A 22645-nucleotide genomic window follows, 5' to 3' on the forward strand; every position below is an offset into this window, starting at 1 on the left:
GAATTTCAGAGTTGTATATTTTGATAATAAATGAACATTTAAACTTTTTAAACCTTTGGACCTCAGACAAAAGCATTGAAAATTTCCCTATTAAATCTGCATTTGATATCTCTGGGTTCTGATGTAGGTCAATGCCCATCTGGTGAAAGTCACCTTAGGATTAAAGTATTGGAAGGGCTGAGGATGACCTGCACCTAGTTGTTTCAATTAAATAAAGTACAATCCCTATTTTCATTGTAGATCCCGACATAATGAAGGATGCCCTGGATGAAATGTCAAGATCATTATTATCAGGAGGTTGTTAGTGTAAGAGTTACCTCAGCCAGAAAATCTTTCTATCCACTTAATGATTTTACATCTTATGATTTGTTCAATACACAATAGAATTGGGAAATAATTGTAGCTTAAGTCCCAAATCCTCAATATATTAGAATGACGGGCAGTTTGAACAATTCTTCAGAGTCCCGATGAAGGGTGTCAGCCTGAAACGTCAACTGTTTACTCTCTTCCATAGATGCTGCCTGACCCGCTGATTTCCTCTGGCATTTTGTGTGTGTTAGTTTGAACTATAGTCTGTTGTATAATATACAGAACTAAAGAAAGTGAACGCAAATGAAAAGGCAAACACTTTGCATATTAAGGCTCAAACATCATTTGTTAGTAAAAGTAGCAACATCAAGAAAGGAATAAATACAGTCCGTAGGGAATGGCATAACGGTTAATGTTCCTTTGCATATCTTGGTATCAATCAAAATAGCTTTATATCACTCATATCTGAACAATGTGTTTCCTTCAGTTTTATTATCTTTTGCTGAGAGCTGAGCTCTGCTATGATAAAATCATTTCCTCAAATAGCTCTTTACCACATGCAGAGAGAAAAAATCATGAAATGATTTTATTAATTTTTAAAAAATATTCTTCCTGTTTATCTGAATTTTATTTTAAAGATTCTATATTTCCATAACTCGAACACCTTGGTTTCTCAGAGGAGTTACAAATGGAAAGCAAACTGTCCCGATTCCCGTGTGAATGTGCTGTGCACATTTGTTCATGTCTGTGGACTCACTTGCATTCTGGATCCCTTTTGCTGACTTTTAATGTTTGCACGATCTGTTTCTCTTTCCTCTGCATGCTGGGTGTTTGATGGTCGACATTTTTATGGGTTCTTTTGGGTTTCTTTGTTTTGTGGCTCCTGTGAGGAGATGAATCTCAAGGTTGTACAATGTATGCTTACTTTGATAATAAATGTACTTTGAACTATGAGACATAGGAACAGGCAAAGGCCCATTATCTTTTCCCTTTCCTAGAGCATTGGTGGCCGGGGGGAAGTGACCTCATAGAGGTATATAAAATCATGATGGTTATGATGAGGAATTGAGGATATAAAAAAATCATTCTGAACCTATGTAACCTCTGGCTAAAAGAATAATTGGGACTGAATAGGAATTTTTGAACTGAAGTCGTCAGCTAAAACAGGCTTGTACCAGTTCTCCCCAGTTTGCGGAGAGACATTGAGAGTTTGTACATTATACCCTCATTTGAGTAGGGGGAGGAGGGCTCACCATTAAGGACAGGAAGGAACATCCATCTGCAATTAAGTCAGGGCCTAGCAAAGAGGATGACTGATAAGAACTGGACAACATATCCATCTGTAATTAAGCCTTGATCTAGCAGACTCTCTTATCTGTAACTAAGTTTCCACCAACAGACTTGGTGGGCGTACCAGTTCAAATAACATCTTGCAACAATAATGTATGGGGCTTACTATGTATAAATATACGGCTGTAACCTGAGGGAGCGGGCCCACTTGTCAAATGGTGGCAGTTCTTACCTTTGACAACTGGGTCTCAAACTCCTGCAGGAGGGTGCTCAATAAACTGTTGTAACTATAAGAAGCTGGTCTCCCGAGTTTTTTTTTAGATTATGAGGACACACAGTCCTTTTTTTATTGTCATTTAGTAATGCGTGCATTAAGAAATGATACAATGTTCCTCCAGAATGATATCACAGAAACACAAGACAAATCAAGACTGAAAAACTGACAAAAACCACATAATTATAACATATAGTTACAACAGTGCAAAGCAATACTGTAATTTGATAAAGAACAGACCCTGGGCACGGTAAAAAAAAGTTTGAAAGTCTCTTGAAACTCCCATCATGTCACGCAGACGGTAGAAGGAAGAAAAAAACTCTCCCTGCCATGAACTTCCAGTGCTGCAAACTTGCCAATGCAGCGCCCTGGAAGCACCCGACCACAGCTGACTTTTGAGTCCATCCGAAAACTTCGAGCCTCCGACCAGCCCTACGACACTGAGCACCAAGTACCATCCCTGCCGAGTGCTTCGACCCCGGCCCCAGCAACAGGCAATAGGCAAAGCCGAGGATTCGGGGCCTTCTCCAGAGATTCTTGATCACACAGTAGCAGCGGCAGCGAAGCAGGCATTTCAGAAGTTTCTCCAGATGTTCCTCAGTGCTTCTCATGTCTGTCTCCATCAAATCAGGATTGTGCACGGCCTCTACTTAACAAATACGATATCATTTCGGAGCGGCCGTGCGCTGTGTCGCACCGCCATCTTCTCCTCCCCTCAGTTTTATTCAGATTCGACTTTAACAATGATAAGGTGAATGGTCACAGTATTTTCCTAGGATAAGGTTAAAACTAGAAGCCATAGTTTTAAGCTCAAAGGAGAAAGATTTACAGTGGATCTGAGGGTTAAGTTTTTCACTCAAAGGGTGGGTACATGGAACGAGCTGTCGGAGGAATTGGAAGAGCTGGGTACATGTACACAATGTTTAAAAGATATTTAGACAAGTATATGGATAAGAAAGGTTGAGAGAGATATGGGCTAAACAGGACAAGGTAAGGAAACCAGCTTGATCAGCATAAATAAGCTGAGCCAAAGGCCTGTTTCTGTGCAATACAACCTTGTTCCCCTTTATTCTTTCTTTTTAAATCTTTTTATTAATTTTCAAAATTATAAACTCAATAACAAAGTTGGTACAAAGAGAATGGAAAACTGTTCATCAGCATATATAAAATGAATTTTAAGTAACATAGAAATAAAAGACTTCCAAACTCATAATGAGAATAAACATTAACAAAGAAATAAAAAGAAAAAAAATATATAAACAGAAAAAACCTCAAAAGAAAAAGAGAAAAAAAAAACCCAAAAAAAGGCCAAACAGGGCTAGACCAACAGCTTGTATCAGACACGTTCAATAATGTCGTTAACTCCGCTCCTCATGTTCCTCCTTATTATGACCATCTCTATAATCACACATTCTTAGTTTATAACGTCATCCTCATCCCCAATTCATAACACTGCATTTTAAACACATTTCAGATGTCTTTCCTCTAGGTAAGATGGATGCCTAGTGTTATACTGTTCGTGCAACAATGTGCAGGAATTGTATTAGTATCCAAATGATCAACAATGCTGTTCTGTGCTGGAATTGCATTATTATCCAAAAGATCTCTTAGTATACATCATAGATATTTGTTTAATAAGTTGTAGTTATTCTTTCTCCAGGAAAAATTAAGCTTTCTTCATCAAGACTCTTAACTCAGACTCACTTATATCAGTAAAATATTAAGCAATATTGAGTCATTAAGGCATGTCCTTGTTTTTCTTAGGTTCCAGGATGATAGTGGTCTTCTTAAAGCAAGTTGAGACCTCAGACTGAAGTAGAATGTGCTTAAGATTGTCTGAAACACCCCCGCCAGCTGATCAGCATGGGATCACAGAACAGGATCTAAGCAAACTGTTCTCAGATATTTTGCAGGTCTCATCAGATGATGTTACAATCGACCTAAAGACTGAGTTAAAGAGGCAGTTTTTACAGCGTGCAATCAGTGGTGTTAAGAGATGGAAGGGACCAGGGAAGTAGGTCTCAACGCTGAGTCATTGTCAGATAAAGAAATCTCTCCACTGCTACATCTTCCACCTTGTAGCAATGAAGCACAGTTGCAGAGAATTGTCACAAGATGTTTTGTTCTTAATGACTCAGTCTGATTCTCGTCTATGTGTTACAGATGTCGACAGGAAGGGATCACAAGCAGGGTTGTTATCACTGACGTATGTCCTGAAATTTGTTGATTTGAGGCAGCAGTACAGTACACACATAAAAATACTGTAAGTTACAATAAGAAATATAACAAATGAATAAATAATGTAAGAAGAGAGCAAGTGGTGAGGTAGTGTTCATGGGTTCATAGACCATTCAGAACTCTGATGGTGGAAGTGAAGAAGCTGTTCCTAAAATGTTGAGTTTGTGTCTTCTGGCTCCTGTACCTCCTATCTGATGGTAGTAATGAGAAGAGGGCATCAATGTAGAGTGAGTAGAGCAATAGGCTAAGCACACATCCTGAAATGTGCCTGTGATGATTGTCAACGAGGAGGAGATGTTATTACTGATCTATCCTGGCTATGCTCTTCTGATGAGGAAGGCAGGAATCCTGGTGCAGAGGGAGGTCCAGAGGCCCATGTTTTGAAGCTTGCTGATTAGTACTGAGGGGATGATGGTGTTGAACTCTGCGTTGTAATGAATAAGCAGCAGCTGACGTAGGTGTTGGCACCAAGCGCCATACCCCGGTAAACCGCTTCAGCTGGCGGGCTAAGCCACGTGAGGGGCTGGTGTTAACACAGCACCACTGGGCGAAAGACTTCCATGATGAAGTCACCGGCCGGGGCGGGAAGGTTCTCAGATGAACTATAACGGCCACGTGTTCACGACCAAGGCGAGCCACCTAGTTGGGGGAAATCAGCTGTGGTCAAACCTGGAGAGGGATGGGCTCCGCCAGGTTTCAGATGCCCAAGACACGCCGCACGATGAGCACACCAAACTGGGGCAAAGCTGGTCATGATGGAGCCCCAGTCCACCAGGTCACAAGAAGAAGAAGGTGTAGGTATTGCTGTTGTTGCGGTGCTCCATGGCTGACAGGAGAGCTAGTGAGATTGCATGCACTGTAGACCTATTGTGGAAGATATATTCGATGAAGAATTAATGCTGTACATTCTCCTGAAGCAACCACTAGTCTGCAGTGTAGCATAAGGTGCAGCTGCAAGTTAGCACATAGATAAAGCATAGATACAGTATAAAGAAGTGAGGAATAGTCATACAGTCCATCTAAACCCACTGAGTCTATAATTCATGCATGATTACACAGTCATAACATCTCTATTTTGTCCCACCTCTGCTGGATTCCACCCCCCCCCCATAATACAAAGCCTTATAATTATCAAACCTAATTATCCAATATCTTCTGATCGAATGTCTAATACATTACCTGAGGCTTATGCAACCCAACGACCTTTCTATTTTAAGCAGTTATCTAGAATCCAATTTATATTTTTCAAAGATAACACTAATACCAATGACTTTCATGTCAATAGATCACCATTAGTGAAATGAAACCGTGTCCTCACTAAGATCTAGATTCTGATTCATTCATTTATTTATCAAATATGTACATCAAAGCGTACAATGACATGCATTGTTTGTGCTGACATCGCCATACATTTCGATGCCAACATAGCACACCCATAATGCTTGTAGCACACACAAGTGACAACAACGATGGCAAAAGGAACAAAATAGCAGAAAGCAATCTCCTTAATTCCCTGTCTCTCAGTCAGTCTCTCTCACACACACACACACACACACACACACACACACCCCTACCTCAGGACAGACCACTCCTGGGCCTCCAGCCTCCAACAGACACAGAATCACAAGGACTCGCAGAGACTTGCAGACACAAGCTTTGGCCTTTATACCTTGACATCCGGACTTTCGAGTGACCTTTGGTTTCTATGTTCAGTGACAACCCAGGACGATGAATGATGATCCTGGGTAAGGACCCTGGGCTACAGGCCTCGAACTCCAGTCTCACCGACTCACATACCTCGGGGCCACCAGCCCTCGTGCCTCCTGCCCGCATGAAACTCCAATCCTAGGGCCCACCAACGACTCACTGGCGTGGGGAGGCGGGATAGGTGGGGAGCCACTAGACCTTAACTTTGCTGATCTGCTGGCGCGACATTTGACCACGGATGTCCTTCATAAAGAGCGCTATATGAGGTCATTCTTACCCTCGGCCATTAGGCTCTATAAGTCAGCCTATAGCCAGGGAAGTGATGACCGCCCCCCCCCCACCCCGTTAGACAGATTGAGGTAACTTATTTTTTTATTCTTTGTTACTTCTTTTCTAATATTTGTATATCTGTGCATTTGTAATACTACTGTGACACTTTGGGATCAATAAAATATCTATCTATCCTACATCCACATTGCTGGTCATCAAACATGGAGTGCAGAGTGGAGGCCTAGACTCCAGCCCAACCTCTAACTCCCTCTCATCCCTGTCTCTAAACCCTAACCTGACCACTACCCCCCAACCGCCTCTCTGTCACCAAAACCATACCTATAAACTTTCTAAGTCAGAGCGGCAAGAACAAAAAGCAATGGCAATGGGCATGTGCCTACTACTAAAGTAAACTAGCTGGCCTTAGCATTGAATACTACAGTATAACTGGTTTTAATCAGTAACTGGATTTCTCTGTCTGTGCCAGCGATTAACCTGTGATACTGGCTCAGATTGTTTGTTATCCTGTCTTTATTTTCCACTGAAATTGGAGGACGTGACCAGCCTGGCCTGCGGGGCATGTCTTCGCAATTTACATTCTGTAACTTCTACATTCTTTTCTCTCTGTTGTCACTCGCCAGCTGCTCCCATTCACCAACCATCAAGATAAACTCCTTTACAGCTTATCTTCATGGTCAAGCCAGCCTTACCCATCCTTCCTGCAACATCACAAGCTTCTTTATCTCATTCCCATTTCTGATAGAGGGCCTTCTATCTAAAATATCAACTCTATTTCTCTTGCCAGCCTACAGTGCATTTCTTGCATTTTCAGTTTTTATTTTACGTTTCCATCATCTGAATACTTTTTAAAATTCTTAAATAAACTGTCTTCTTCAACAGGCAAAATTCAAATGAAGGCCAATTCACCTTAGGAACGATGAAGCAGCTGAACATTAGGAATTCATGGGGTTGAGATAGGCAAGCAAATAATTATGTAGGAGCCATGTGTCTATTTTCTGTCTGACTGTATTGTATTTTGTGTTACGTGTTTGTTATGGTAATTTGTCATGAGGGTTGGGGTGTGGTAGAAGCAAATAAGTATGGTTATGTATTCTTGCTTTATCTTGGTTAATTCAGTTTAGTCTAATTGAGAGAGGATGAGCCAGGGTTAATTTTTTTTGTTCACCCTTAATTTCATTATTTAGCTTATTTATAATATCACTATAAGATCGTTCATCTTGGAACTTAGTTATTCTGGACGTGTGCGATACAGTACTAGCTCCCGTACTCAGTGGTTTTGCTTTGTTTCCAAGTAATCACTACAAATTTCAAAAGTACTGAACTGGTAAAGTTTCTCAAAAAGTGGAAGTTTCTGATGAAAAATGAACAAAAAAGCTAGTGGATTATTAGCTTCTGCTAAGTGCAGGCACACACACACACACACACACAAACTTGCACTCACACCCATCCCCATATGCAAATGCTCGGCTGCATTTGTTTTCGTATCTAGCAAATTCTCCTTTAGTTCCAACCTATGAACTTGTAGCTATGGAAACACCTACTGTCTGCAGGTACATCGTTTTCTTTCTGAAATATGCAAATCATTCCACTCATCTCCTCCGTTCCTGCTGTGTTATGACTGCACATCCAGCTCTTGCACTGAGTTAGAAAATTTCATTGCCTTTACTGACATTTTCTCCCCAGATTGCATTGTCTCAGGGCACACCCCAACTCTGTTTCCCCTCCTTTAATTTTTTTTAGCTCCATTTCAAGAAATGGGCCAGTGACCATTACAAACACAGAATCCTATAGTTACCTCCTTCCATTGTGATTTCATTCTTTTAATTTCTCTGTCTCTGTCATATTTGTTCTGTTGCCACCATCTTTCAAGTAAGTGCTTCCAATCTTTTATCTCACCAATTTCTCCCTCCAGCTGCGTTCATTCCATTTCCCACATTCTTTCCATAAAACCATAAGATCTAGGAGCAGAATTAGGCCATTTGGCCCATCCAGTCTGCCCCACCATTTCATCATGGCTGATCCATTTTAATCTCAGCTCTAATCTGCTGCCTTCCACCAATCCCCTCCCCGTATCCCTTCATGCCTTGACCAATCAAGAATCTATCAACCTCTGCCTTAAATATACATAAAGACTTGGCCTCCACAGCTGCCTGTGGCAAAGAACTACACAGATTCGCCACTCTCTGGCTAAAGAGATTCCTCCCCATCTCCATTCTAAAAGAACGCCCCTCTATTCTGAGGCTGTGTCCTCTGGTCTTAGACACTCCCACCGTAGGAAACATCCTCTCCACATCCACTGTCTATGAGGGCCTTTCACCATTTGATAGGTTTCAATGAGGCCATTCTTCTGAATTCTGGTGAATACAGGCCCAGAGCCATGAAACACTCTTCATATCAAAAGCTGTTTAATCCTGAAATCATTTTTGTGAACCGCCTTTAAACCCTCCCTAGTTTCTGCATATCCTTTCTAAGATAAGGGGCCTAAACCTGCTCACAATACTCCAAATGAGGCTTCACCAGTGCTTTATAAAATCTCAGCATAACACCCTTCTTCACCACAGACTCAACCTGCAAATCAACCTTCAGAGAATCCTGCACAAGGGTTCCCATATCCTTTTGCGCCTCAGATTTTTGTATTAACTCTCCATTTGGAAAATAATCAATCGTTTCATTCCTTCTACCAAAGTGCATGACCATACACTTCCCAACACTATTCCATCTACTACTTCTGTGCCCATTCTCCTAATCTGTCTAAGTCCTTCTGTAGCCTATCTACTTCCTCTAAACTACCTGCCCCTCCACCTATCTTCCTGTCATCTGCAAACTTTGCAAGAAAGCCATCAATTCCATCATCCAAATCGTTGACATATAACGTAAAAAGAGTCAGTCCCAACATAGACCTGTGTGTAACATCACTAGTCCCCGGCAGCCAACCAGAAAAGGTTCCCTTTTTCCCTCTCTTTGCCTCTTACCAATCAGCCACTACTTTATCCATGATTGGATCTTTCCTGTAATACCAAGGGCTCGTAGCTTGGTATGCAGCCTCATGTGTAGCACCTTTTCAAAGGCCTTCTGAAAAATCGAAATACATAACTTCAACCAATTCTCCTTTGTCTATCCTGCTTGTTATTTCTCCAAAGAATTCCAACAGATTTGTCAGGCAAGATCTTTCCTTGAGGAAACCATGCTGACTATGGTCTATTTTATCATGAGCCTTCCAGTACCCTGAGACCTTATCCTTAATAAGCAACACCAATATCTTCCCAATCACTGAGGTCAGACTAATTGGCCTATAGTTTCCTTTCTTCTGCCTCTCTCTCTTCTTGAAGAGTGGGGTGACATTTGCAATTTTCCAGTCTTCCAGAACCATTCTAGAATCTAGTGATTCTTGAAAGGTCATTCCTAATGCCTCCACAATCACCTCAGCCACCTCTTTCAGAACTCTGATCCTACATCATCTGATCCTGTTGACTTATTTACCTTCAAACAACAGGAATTCTGCAGATGCTGGAAATTCAAGCAACACACATCAAAGTTGCTGGTGAACGCAGCAGGCCAGGCAGCATCTGTAGGAAGAGGTGCAGTTGATGTTTCAGGCCGAGACCCTTCGTCCTGACGAAGGGTCTCGGCCTGAAACATCGACTGCATCTCTTCCTACAGATGCTGCCTGGCCTGCTGCGTTCACCAGCAACTTTGATGTGTGTGACTTATTTACCTTTAGACCTTTCAGTTTCTTAAGAACCTTCTCTCTAGGTATGGTAACGTCACACACTTCATGGCCAGTGAAACCTGCTTCTAGTGTCTTCCACAAAGAAGATTGATGCAAAATACTTATTCAGTCCATTTGCTTGTCCCCCATTACTACCTCTTCAGCATTGTTTTCCATTGGTCTGATATGCACTTTTGCCTCTCTTTTACACTTTAGGTACCTGAAAGAACTTCTGGTATCCTCTTTAATATTATTGGCTAGCTTACTTACATATTCCATTTTTACCTCCTTAATGACTTTTTTAGTTGCCTTCTGTTGGTTTTTAAAAGCTTCCCAATCTTCTAACTTCCCACTAATTTTTGCTCTATTATCTGCCCTCTCTTTGTCTTTTATGTTGGCTTTGAATTCTCTAAAGTGGTTGAAGTTAGCCACGGTTGTGTCATCTTTTCTTTAGAATACTTTGTCTTCTTTGGGATGTATATATCCTGTGCTTTCCAAATTGCTTCCAGAAATTCCAGCCATTGATGCCCTGCCATCATCCCTGCCAGTGTTCTTTTCCAATCAACTCTGGCTGATTCTTCTCTCATGCCTCTGTATCTCCCTTTATCCCACTGTAATACTGATACATCTGACTTTAGCTGCTTCTTCTCAAATGTCAGAGTGAATTCAATCATATTATGATTACTTTCCCCTAATGGTTCTTTTACCTTAAGGTCTCTAATCAATTCTAGTTCTTTGCACAACACCCAATCCAGAATAGTTGATGCTCTAGTGAGCTCAACCATGAGCTGCTCTAAAAAAACCTGGAATCCAGCATATTGGTACCAAGTGCATGATGATAATTTTACTCTATTTTTTTTACAGCTGCGCAGACCAACCATTGCTCTGAGCAGGAAATTTTTACATGACATGAAAACTATGCAACACTTTAAATGTTTTGTTTTGTAATGTTGTTGTTCGTCCATCGTTGACGTCGATGAGGACCTCGACACCATAATGATGGTGTCGAGACTAGCGCGTGATTTGGACTTAAGTGAGGGAGAGTTGCGCAGCGTCAGCCTCACTCTCTCTTCCCAATTCCCATCTGGATCCAGTGGCAAGACAGAGTCCAGACGGCTGGAGATGGGATTAGGTGCAGTGGATGACCAGGACGTCTTCTGTGTCTTGTCCTGCTCTACACGTTCCACGACGCTTGCAGATACAGCCTTCTTGACCGTTGGACCTTCCATTGGTCTTGTCCGCTCAATCCGCCGGAGTCTGTCTTCACATGCTGGGATAGACAACTCCCTATCTCACCGAGGGTTTGAGACCCGTCGGCTACCCTCACCTGGTTTAGCCAGCCCGGGGTGTGGCTGCTGTCGCATGCAAACAGCTACGGGGAGCCACAGGTGAGAGCTGTTTTGTAATATGCACATAAACAAACACAAACCACAACTCGCAAAACAAGTAAACAGTATCAGGTTGACAAAACAACTGAGGCACAATGACAAAAGTAAAATGTTTTGACTAGATGGCATTGGCATTCAGCAGGCTGGCAGTTTATGAACAATGAGCTACCGACTTTTATTCTGTGTTTTTTGTTACAATGTGTAACAATGTTGTAATTTGAAACACTGTCAATGTAAATATGTTGAAGCTGTAAAATGTTTCAAAGTAAAGGCTGTGGTACATTTATTATTTAGGAGGTTTATGGATTACATTCTTTAATATACAATTAATTACAGGGTACTTCACAATTATTAACACAGATTTCAAAAATATACTTTGAAATCTGTGTTAATATAATTGTGAAGTACCCTATAATTTGCATAATTTCCAAATTATAGAAACATAATATAAAAGAAAGTTCTAGATGCATGGCAAAACAGGTTATGCGTGCAGGAGCATTTCAGTTACTGCGCAGCCACACATACGTGCAACTTAGATGGAACAGCGCTTGTGGGCTACCCCAGCACAATCATCAGAACTGTATAGGTTGTTGACATAAGATGATGCACTGCACTAAATGTTTTGATGTTTCAATATAGATGTGACAAATAAATTTAATCTTAGTTTATAATTTCGTATAATTGTTCCACTTTTTAATTTCCTCCACTTGACCTTTAGTTATTCATACATCCCTTCACCATCTATTTTAACTTCCTTTCCCTGCACATTATCTGGCAATAAAAAACTGAAACAAACAGAGCATTTTTCTTTAAGTTTATCAATATTTGTAACATTTTGATTTGTCCTAAGTTATGTTAAGTTGCGTACTTTTCATCAGCACTTGATCTCTGTCAGTACATTTTGTTTATGACAAAAGCCAGCCTTCTGTCCATTGATTCTGTCTACACTTCCAGCTTCCTCGGGAAAGCACTCAATATTATCAAGGACCCCTTCCCATCCTGGTATTTCTCCCTTCTTCCCTCTGCCATTGGGGAGTGGGGGTGGGGGAGGGGATATCACAAAAATTTGAGAACACAAACCATCAGGCTCATAGACCCTTTCTATCTGCTGTTATAAGACTCTTGAGCAGACCATTTATACAATAAAGGTAAATTCTTGATCTCTAAGTCTACCTCGTCCTGGCCCCTGCACTTTATTGGTCCAACGCCACCGCACATTTTCTGTAAATTCTCCAATCTGTTCTTTATATGTGGGAGGAGAAGATGGCGGCACGACGCAGTGCGTGCAGCTCTCCGGTGAAATGATACCGTATTTGTAAGTAGGATGCCATGTACAATTCTGATTTGATGGAGACAGATGTGAGAAGCAGAGGAACATCTGGAGAAATTTCTGAAGTGCCCGGTTCACTGCTGCTGCTACTGTGCGATCGAGAATCTCCGGAGGGAAGGCCCCAAAATCCCTGGCTTTGCCTGCTGCTGGCGACCGAGGCTGAGGTCGAAGCGTCTGACAGAAATAGTGCTCGGTACTCGGTGTCGGAGGGCTGATCAGAGCTCGAAGTTTTCGGATGACTCAGAGTCGGACTGTGGTCAGGCATGGCAGGGAGAGCTTTCTTCCTTCTCCCGTCTGCGTGAGATGTGGGACTTTCGAGAGACTTTGAACTTTTTTACTGTGCCCATGGCCTGTTCTTCATCAAGTTATGGTATTGTTGCACTGTTGTAACTATATGTTATAATTATGTGGTTTTTGTTAGTTTTTTCAGTCTTGGTCTGTCCTCTGTTTCTGTGATATCACACCGGAGGAATATTGTATCATTTCTTAATGCATGCATTACTAAATGACAATAAAAGAGGACTACGTGTCCTCATAATCTAATCTAATCTAATCAATGAATTTAGGTTCAAAACAATCTGCCTGGATGCCATGCAAACAAAAGCTTTTCAATGTATCTTAGTACATGCAACAGTAATAAACCATCATCAATCCCCTGTCAAGAGTCATGTGAATTGCTATGATCAGGTTCTATTTGCTTCTTCTACATTGAACAGTAGTACTCAGAAGGTAATTATATATTATAATTAGTGTATAATTACACTATAGTCCAAACTATGTCACAGGAAGTAATTACCAGGTGGCTAGAGAATGTACTCAAAATCTTCCTGAAAAATTGCAATATCTTTGCTGACCCTTTGGAATAGCTTGCCCAAGAATGCTCAAAATGGAGGAGGATTTAAAATAATATTGTGAACCTTGACATCATTCAGTCATTTATTCATTCAGAGCACACAGAAGCCCGAAGTAAACAGCAGAAAAAGTACACCACCTCATAAAGTGCCCATCTCCCTGCCCCATCTGTGGGAGAGTCTGAAGTTTCCACATTGACCTCATCCATCTTTTTAAGATCACTATACTTGAGTAGAAACATGTCATCCTTGGTCCCAGGGGACTGCCTAAACAGAAGGAGGCAGCTTGAAAAACAGCTATTAATTAAAAAGGAGAGGCAAAACAGACCCAAGATCTTGCAAGATGAATATGTAATTGCAAGCACAGAAATTAGAATGCAAGAAAATTGTTAGAACACTTCAAATGAGATTATGCCTGTAACCAGTTAGGTGATAACCTGAAGCCTTATTTAACATGTTACAATCATGCTAATATATATTAGGCCTTTTACAGTTTGGAACAAACCTTTCAAGCTTCTTTGTGCAAGAGATATGCATTCCACATGATGTCAATAAAAGGTTAATTATCACCGAACATGGTAAAGGCTATGGGCATTGAAGACAGCCTGACTGCAGTGAGGAAGACATAGCCAAACCTCTAACCAGCCAAAATACTGTTTTTAACCCAACAGTGAAATCAAATCACACAGGAGTGTCCTGTCGACCAAAATGTTTCTCTGGAATTTCTCAATTCATAATGCACTGCACTTTATAATCTATAATGTAATATAAAGGTAGGAAAAAGTTGGGAAGCTGATTGTCAGTGCTGTGGCACACCCATTAAAAGTATTTGTTGTTCAGAAGAAACACTTGTAAATATTGAATGTATTCTTCCCTCTACAAACAGAATTTACATGGGCTTGGTTTTGGCAAACAACGTCTTAGAGAGAGAGAGAGAGAGTAGAATTACTGGATATACAGCTGAAACAAGCGGAAGCAGATGCGGCAATCTCTGCAGCTAGGAATGGATCAGCACATAAGGAAAAACCTGTAGTTTATTGGGCTAATCAGTAGAAATGAGGCAGGAGGGGGGACTCCAAGCCAAGCTGAAACACAGAGGAATGCGATCCCTTCTACCCAGTATCTTGTTAGCAAATGTGCAGTCGCTGGAGAACAAGAGTGAGGACGTAAGGAACACACACAAAATGCTGGAGGAACTCAGCAGGCCTGTCAAAGTGTCTCCGCCTGAAACATCAACTGTACCTTTTTCCGTAGATGCTACCTGGCCTACTGAGTTCCTCTAGTATTTAGTGTATGTTGCTTGGATTTCCAGCATCTGCAGATTTTCTCTTGAAGACCTCAGGGCAAGTTTGATGTTTTGGAGGGAAATGAGGAATTGTTGTAGTCTGTGTTTTACCAAGACATGGCTTACTCCAAACGCACCAGATTTGGCGATTAGGCCCAAAGGCTTCTCAATACTCAGGATGGACCTGTCTGCTGATTTGGTAAAGGCAAAAAGTGGAGGTGTGTGTTTCATGATAAACGCTCTGTGGTGCTCCAATGTGACAGTTTCATCGTACTCATGTTCCCCCAACACAGAACACCTAACAATTAAGTACCGACCATTCTATTTACCAAGAAAATTCTCCCCGTGATCCCAACTGCAGTTTGCATACCATCATCGGCCAACTGTAATCAGGCTCTTGAGATTCTGTGGGCTACCATCATCAAACAAGAGACAGTGCACCCTGATGCATTTCAGATCATAGTTGGGGACTACAATCAGGCTTATTTGAAGAAATCTCTGCCCTGTTACCATCAGCATATAAGCTGTTGCACCAGACGTCCCAACATGCTAGGCCACTGCTCTACTACGAAAAGGAATGCCTACTGTTCCATGCGCAAACTGTATTTCGGGAAAACTGATCACTTCTCTATCCTTCTCCAGCTGCATACAGGCAGAGGCTAAAGAGAAAGGCTCTTTATAATTAGGGTAACAAAGACATGGCCACGTAAGGCAGAGGTGCGGCTTTGGGATTGCTTTGAGTCGGTGGACTGGGCCGAGCTCAAGGACTTTGAGGATTTGAATGAAAATACCGTGGTTGTCATGGAGGTTATAAATATAGTTACAGATGAGTGCGTCACCACAAAATAATTCAGTCTCTCCCAGTTAGAAATGCTACATGGCCCATGAAATCTGCAATCTGCTGACAGTGGCTTTCAAGGTCTGGTGACCAAGTAAGTTACAAGTCTGGTTACAATCTCTGGAGAGCCAGCTCATGGGCGAAGTGGCATTTCCAGACTAAACTTGCACCACCGAAGGATGCTCGAAGGCTGTGGCAGGGCTTGAATCCTATCACCTCCTTACAAAGTTGAATCAAGCTCATCCAGATGTGCTCAATGCCTTCTTTTCTTGCTTTGAATGTCAAAGTATGGAGGAACCGTCACAAACTCCCACAGTCCCTGATGACCCTGTGATTTCCATCTCTGAGACCAATGTGAGAGCATCGTTCAGGAGGGTGAACCCACGGAAAGCATCCAGTCCAAATGGCGTACCTGGCTGAGCACTACACCCCTGTGTTCACCGATACCTTTGACTTTTCACTCCTGAGGTAGTCTGAGGTAGACTGCTTCAAACAGCCTTCAATTATACAGCTGCCTGAGAAGAATGTGCTAACTTGCATCAATAATGATCATCCAGTAGCACTTACGTCCACTATTTTGAGAGGCTGGTGATGAAACATATTAACTCCTTAAGTTAAGTCCTTTCACTTACAGCTTCAGTGAACTTGGTTCAATTCTGCCGCTGTCTATAAGGAGTCTGTACGTTCTCCCAATGATTGTCGGGTTTCCTCCAGTGCTTCAGTTTCCTCTCACATTTCAAAGATGTACGGGTTAATAGTTTAATTGGCCACATGGGTGTATTAGGGCAGAATAGGCTTGTTGGGCCGGAAGGGCCTGTTACCGTATTGTATCTCTAAATTAAAATATTAAATGCCTTTATTACTACATTAACAAAGAAAATAAAGGATGCTGCCAACAGCAGTAACCACATCTTGTTGTTAAGTATAATCTAAGATGTATTGCCAAAATATAACTTGTAGAGTATAGGAATACATTCCATATGTTATGCATGGTGATCATGCAGAACTTGCAAAAGACGATTTATTCTTGGAGCTAATGAGGAAACACACATTTCCTCTTTAAAAATACAAAATGCTTAGGATGTGGGTGTCTCTTGCATGTTCAGTATTTATTGCTCCTTCCTCATTGTTTTTGAGAAGATGGTGGTACATCTTTCCTTTAGAGTCCGAAATAACAAGGTGATGGATCAGGCCTCTTTAGCAGGAAGTTGAAATTTAATCACAAAGCAAAAATCTGCATTTTTTTAAAAGTAAGAAATATTCACAGGTGACACTGGGTCTGTGGAAATATACAGTTAATGTTTCAGGAAGATGACTTTTCATTATAATGGATGACGTCAAGACAATAATTCTAGTAAGAGACTTGTGTCACATCTGGGCCAGATCAGGAACAACAGGTTTCCTTCACTTAAACATTTAAGGAAATAACTCTCCATATCTGGCAGCATTGTAGTCACCTTTATTAATATCAGCTTTGCATTTCCAGATTTTAAAAACAAAACTTATTCAATTATTCAAACAACCACATTGGGATTTGAACTCACTTTCACCAGATTACTCATTACATTTGCCAATTTTGAATTCTGAACTTTGAATTTCATTAGAAAGCCAGAATGATTGTGTGTCTGTTATGATATTATTAATCTCCTCGTACAATCAAAGGCACTCTGTGACAGAGCTTGAAAAGTTTTCTTCTTAGTCTGGGTAACGGTTCCAAATTCAGGAAAAAAAGTCTTTAGCCAAGGTTTTATTGGGAGAAGGGGAATTTTGCATCTTTCTTCTTAGTTTTAGTTACATCAAACACCATGGTTTTCCTTTTGAGTTGGTTGAGACACAAAACATGGAAACCTGGTCTCAATTTATGGTATGAAAGGAATGAAGAATGTAACATTAGGTTGAAATCCTCAGCCATGTTAGCACCAGTCTCAAATTTCTCAATACTCTTTTGGCTGCACTACATATTGACTATCAATCAATTTGAACTCATCCAAACATTTACTGCTAATGTTCAAACTCAAACAAGCCTTATTTATATTGGGACTTAGCTCAATATTCTTATTTTAGAATCAGAATCAAATTTATTATCAGTGTCTTATATGACATGAAGTTTGTTGTTTTGCGGCAGTAGTACAGTACAAGCCAAAAAAAGCTAAGTTACAAAGTTGGAAAACTAAATAAATAGTGCAAAAAAGAAATTATGAGGTAGTGTTCATGGGTTCTTGGACCATTCAGCAATCGGATGATGTTGGGGAAGAAGCTATTCCAGGAGTGTGGATATCAATTTGAATTCTGGTCTGTTGTTCTTCCCTGATAAAATTAGCAGCCTTGTCTTCAGCTGTCCATGCCTAAGCATCAAATTCTTTATGCAAATCAATGATGTCAGTTAAAAGGAGAAATAAATGTTTTCATTGAAAACAACATCTCTGTCACTAGATCCAAAATCGTTTTCATTCCAGGCACAAAAAAAAAGCACAGCATTGCAAGAAATCGAATTCAGACATTCAATATTCCTGACAGTAAAGAGCCCCATATTTAGCTTTTCGAAACTACAGTACCTGTAACTTCAATCATGGATTTGTAGCCAAGCCTATAGGAAATATGATAGTATCCAAAGAAAAGGGTCCTGACAACTGTATGGTAAATGCAACGTTGTTGGCCATATATAGCATGCACAAGCAGACTAAATTTAAGACCCAACATGCTGTGAAGACCCATGGGTCTCTGTAATGATCTTCTAAAGAACAGCGAGCTGAAGAAGAAACAAGAAAGGCCGACACATATTTAATGAAGTTTAACTAAGTGATTTCTTCCATACACCCTATGGCTTGGCTGTTCACACGACTCTTAAGTTCACTGAAAAATAACAATATTCACTCCAACAGGTCTGCGTTCATTCCCCAGTGCTTCTGAAAATATGAATGCTTAAATTCTTGAATCTGAGGGGAAAACTTTGCTCGTCCCAACAATGAAACGATTCTACAACCTATGGACTCACTTTCTTGGGCTGTACAGCTTATGTTCTCAATATGTATGTATGTATGTATGTATGTATTTATTTATTTATTATTCTGCTTTTTTTTCTTTCTTCTTTGTATTTGTACAATTTGTTGTATTTTGCACAATGGTTCTTTGTCCATCCTTGCGTGCAGTTTTTCATTGATTCTGTTGTGTTTCTTTGCATTTACCGTGAATGCCTGAAAGGAAATGAATCTCAGGGTCGTATATGGTGACATATACGTATTTTATCATCGAAACATCAGTTATAATTGATATCTGTACCCGGCTGGAAGCCCAAGAAGAGTTTATTCGTCATTAACACCGGGAAAGTATAAGGTCCTTTCTTGTATATGTATTTTGACAATAAATTTACTTTGAATCTTTTTGAACCTTTGATTGTTACTGGGGTAAGTACCATTCATAAACTCTTAAGAAAAATAATAATTCTCATGAAGTCTCCTTGGGGTGACAGCAGTCAATGATCCAACAGAATGGGAGTTCCTTCATGACAATGAACAGGTTAGTTCATTCATTAACAATGATGTGATAATGGAGAGAGAATGGATGAGTAAAGTCAGATATGTAGATTCACCTGATGGATTTTCTTACCTGGTGTGGAATCAAATTGCAAAGCAGCGATCTACTAAAATCGCACCAAGGCAATGCAAGACTGACACAAGATAGACATAGATGAATTACATGTGAGATGAGTTCCTACACACTGGTGAAGTATCATGCAGGATTGAGAGCATGAAAAGACACAAGAGCAGTTGCGTAGCCAAAACTTTATTCAGAGATCAAAGGGAAATCTGATGATTATGGCCTTAACAGGATGGCTTCATGGCATGGAGACATTCTCATCAGGAGAGAGTGATCTGCTCAGTGAACAGAAGACTTTGACAGATTTATCATAAAGGTGAGCTGCAGAAGCTGCTAGTCTCTGGATTGTTGGATTAACCATCAAAGAATCTACGAAATGTGGGGTCAAACATGACAGAAAGAGAGACAGGGTATGGGAGGTTGTTGTGTCAGACATTAGGTTAAACTATTGTACCCTCTTATTTCAGGTAAAGGTGGATCATCAGAGAATAAAAATTCTATTTGTTGTCATTTCTTAAATCCCTGGATTAGATCTTGAACAGCCAGCAGCTGTTTGGTTCTAGCCCGTTGCAAATATGATCAGGCATAGGGCAGATACCCATCTAACAGGTTGGCACAATGCTGTAAATGTTATGAATACAACTTTGCTTTTCAATAAACCCTTTGTTTCCTTATCTTTGCTCCATAAATCTTGATGTACAACATTGGTGTTTCAACAAAGCAGGTGAATCATGAGTCCATTGACCCACCAAGTACATTGCCACCACAGCATAGAATCTGACTGTCAGTATTTCCAGGCTAGGGAATGAAAACCTTTCTATGAGAATGAAAGATGCCAGATTTTAAAAAATAAATATCACTTATCACACTGACAAAATGCTGGAAGAACTCGGCAGGCCAGGCGGCATCTATGGAAAAGAGTAAACAGACCATATTTTGGGCCGAGCCCCTTCATAAGGACTGGAGGAAAAAAAAGATAAGTAGTCAGAGCAAGCAAGTGGGGGGAGGGGAGGAAGAAATACAAGGTAGTAGGAGTAAGTGAAACTGGGAGGTGGTGGGGGGCAGTGAAATAAAGAGCTGGTAAGTCGATTGGTGAGAAAGATAAAGGGCTGGGGAAGGGGGAATTTGATTGGAGAGGGCAGAAGCCATGGAGGAAAGGAAAGGGGGAGGAGCATCAGAAGGTGATGGGCATGTGAGAGAGGGAAATGGGAATGGAGAATGGTGAAGAGGAGGGGCATTACTGAAAGTTCGAGAAATCGATGTTCATGCTATCAGGTTAGAGGCTACCCAGACGGAATACAAGGTGCTGCTCCTCCAGCCTGAGTGTGGCCTCATCGTGGCAGTAGAGGAGGCCGTGGACTGACATGTCGGAATGGTAATGGGAAGTGGAATTAAAATAGGTGACCACCAGGAGATGCTGCTTTTTCTGGTAATGCCCCTCTCCCTTCACCATTTCCCATTCCTATTTCCCTCTCTCACTGTTTACTCTTTTCCATACATGCTGCCTGGCCTTCTGAGCTCCTCCAGCACTTTATGTGTGTTGCTTGGATTTCCAGCATTTGCAGGTATTTTCTTGTTTATGATTTATCACTCCAAGTTGCTTGGAATCAATTGCTCTGGATTGATTCAGTGATGTAGCGGAATACTTCACTGACTTGTTTTAACCAAAACAGGTCAACTGGTTAATGCAATAACTACCAGCTGAATACATTTTGAATCTGAATAATGTCAGGCCACGGCTCTTCAATGGCAGACCTCAGAATGGCTCCCCTGTGATAGCCCTGTTGAAACAATGAGTATTATTATTTCAGGTAGGTCAATGCTACTCTTTAGATCTGCTTCTGCAATGGATACATACCTTGATGGCCACAACCTGATTAATCCTACACGCTGCATGTGATGAGAATCCATGTACACCTGATAGCTTAGCTCAGTCCCATATCTACAAGTATAATCTTATAATACCAGAATGCCAGCGGGCTTTAGTGAGTGTGGTTGCTGTTATTAAGGAGAAGGTACATGGGAAGCTGAAAGGTCACTTGGACCAGATGAACTAAAGATCAGGATTCTAAAAGAGGTAGCTAAAGAGATTGTGGAAGCATTACCAGCGGTCTTTCAAGAACCATTAGATTCTGGAAGATTGGAAAACTGCAAATGTCAGTCCACTTTTTAAGAATGGTTGGGAGACAAAAGACAGAAAGGCCAGTATAGACTTAAGTTAGCCTGACTTCAGTGGCTGGCAAGATGTTGGAGTCCAGTATTAACAGTGAAGTTTCAGGGTTTTTGGAGGTACATGATAATATAGGCAGAGGTCAGCATGGTTTCCTTAAGGGAAAGTCTTGACTGACAAATCTGTTGGAATTCTTTGAGGAAATAACATGTAGGATAGACAAAAGAGAATCAGTGGATGTACCATCCTTAGAAATCTCAGAAGGCCTTTGACAAGATGCTATACAAGAGGCTGCTTTACAAGTAAGTGCTCATGATATTACAGGAAAGATACTAGCATGGATAGAAGACTGGCTGATTGGCAGAAGCCAAAGAGTGGGAATAAAGGGAGCCTTTTCTGATCAGCTGCTGGTGACTAGTGGTGTTCCACAGGGGTTGGTCTAGGGACCACTTCTTTTCCTGTTAAATGTCAATGATTTAGATGACAGAATGGATAGCTTTTTAGACAAGTTTGCTGATGATATTAAGATAGGTGGAAGGAAAGGTGGTGTTGAGGAAACAGAGAGTCAGCAGAAGGACTTAGACAGATGAGGAGAATGGGCAAAGGATATGCAATGGAATACCGTGTCAGGAACTGTATAGTCATGATCTTTGATACAAAGAATAAAGGCATACATTATTTTCTAAACAGAGAGAAAATTCAGAAATTAGAAGTGCAAAGTGTCTTGGGAGTCTTCGTACAGGATTCCTTGAAGGTTAGTTTGCAGGTGAAGGCAGTGGTGAGCAAGGCAAATGCAATTAGGTGTATAAGATGATGAGAGGCATTGATTGTGTGGATAGTCAGAGGCTTTTTCCCAGGGCTGAAATGGCTAACACAAGAGGGCACAGTTTTAAGGTGCTTGGAAGTAGGTACAGAGGAGATGTCAGGGTAAGTTGGGTTTTTTTACACAGAGAGTGGTGAGTGCGTGGAATGGGCTGCTGGTGACGGTGGTGAAGGCGGATATGATAGGGTCTTTTAAGAGACTCCTGATTAGGTACATGGAGCTTAGAAAAATAGAGAGCTATGGGTAACCCTAGGTAATTTCTAAAGTACATGTTCGGCACAGCTTTGTGGGCCAAAGGGCCTGTATTGTGCTGTAGGTTTTCTATGTTTCTATGCAATGATGATATTCTTTTCGAGAGGACTAGAATATAAAATCAAAGGTTAAGCTGAGGCTTTAAAAGGCATTGGTCAGACCGCACTTGGAGTATTGTGTGCAGTCTTGGGCCATTTATCTAAGAAAGGATGTGCAGTCATTGGAGAGGAGGTTCACGAGAATGGTCCCGGCAATGGAAGTTAAAATATGAACAGCATTTGATGGCTCTGGGC

The sequence above is a fragment of the Mobula hypostoma genome, chromosome 10 (assembly GCF_963921235.1).
Source record: "Mobula hypostoma chromosome 10, sMobHyp1.1, whole genome shotgun sequence".
Taxonomy (NCBI): domain Eukaryota; kingdom Metazoa; phylum Chordata; class Chondrichthyes; order Myliobatiformes; family Myliobatidae; genus Mobula; species Mobula hypostoma.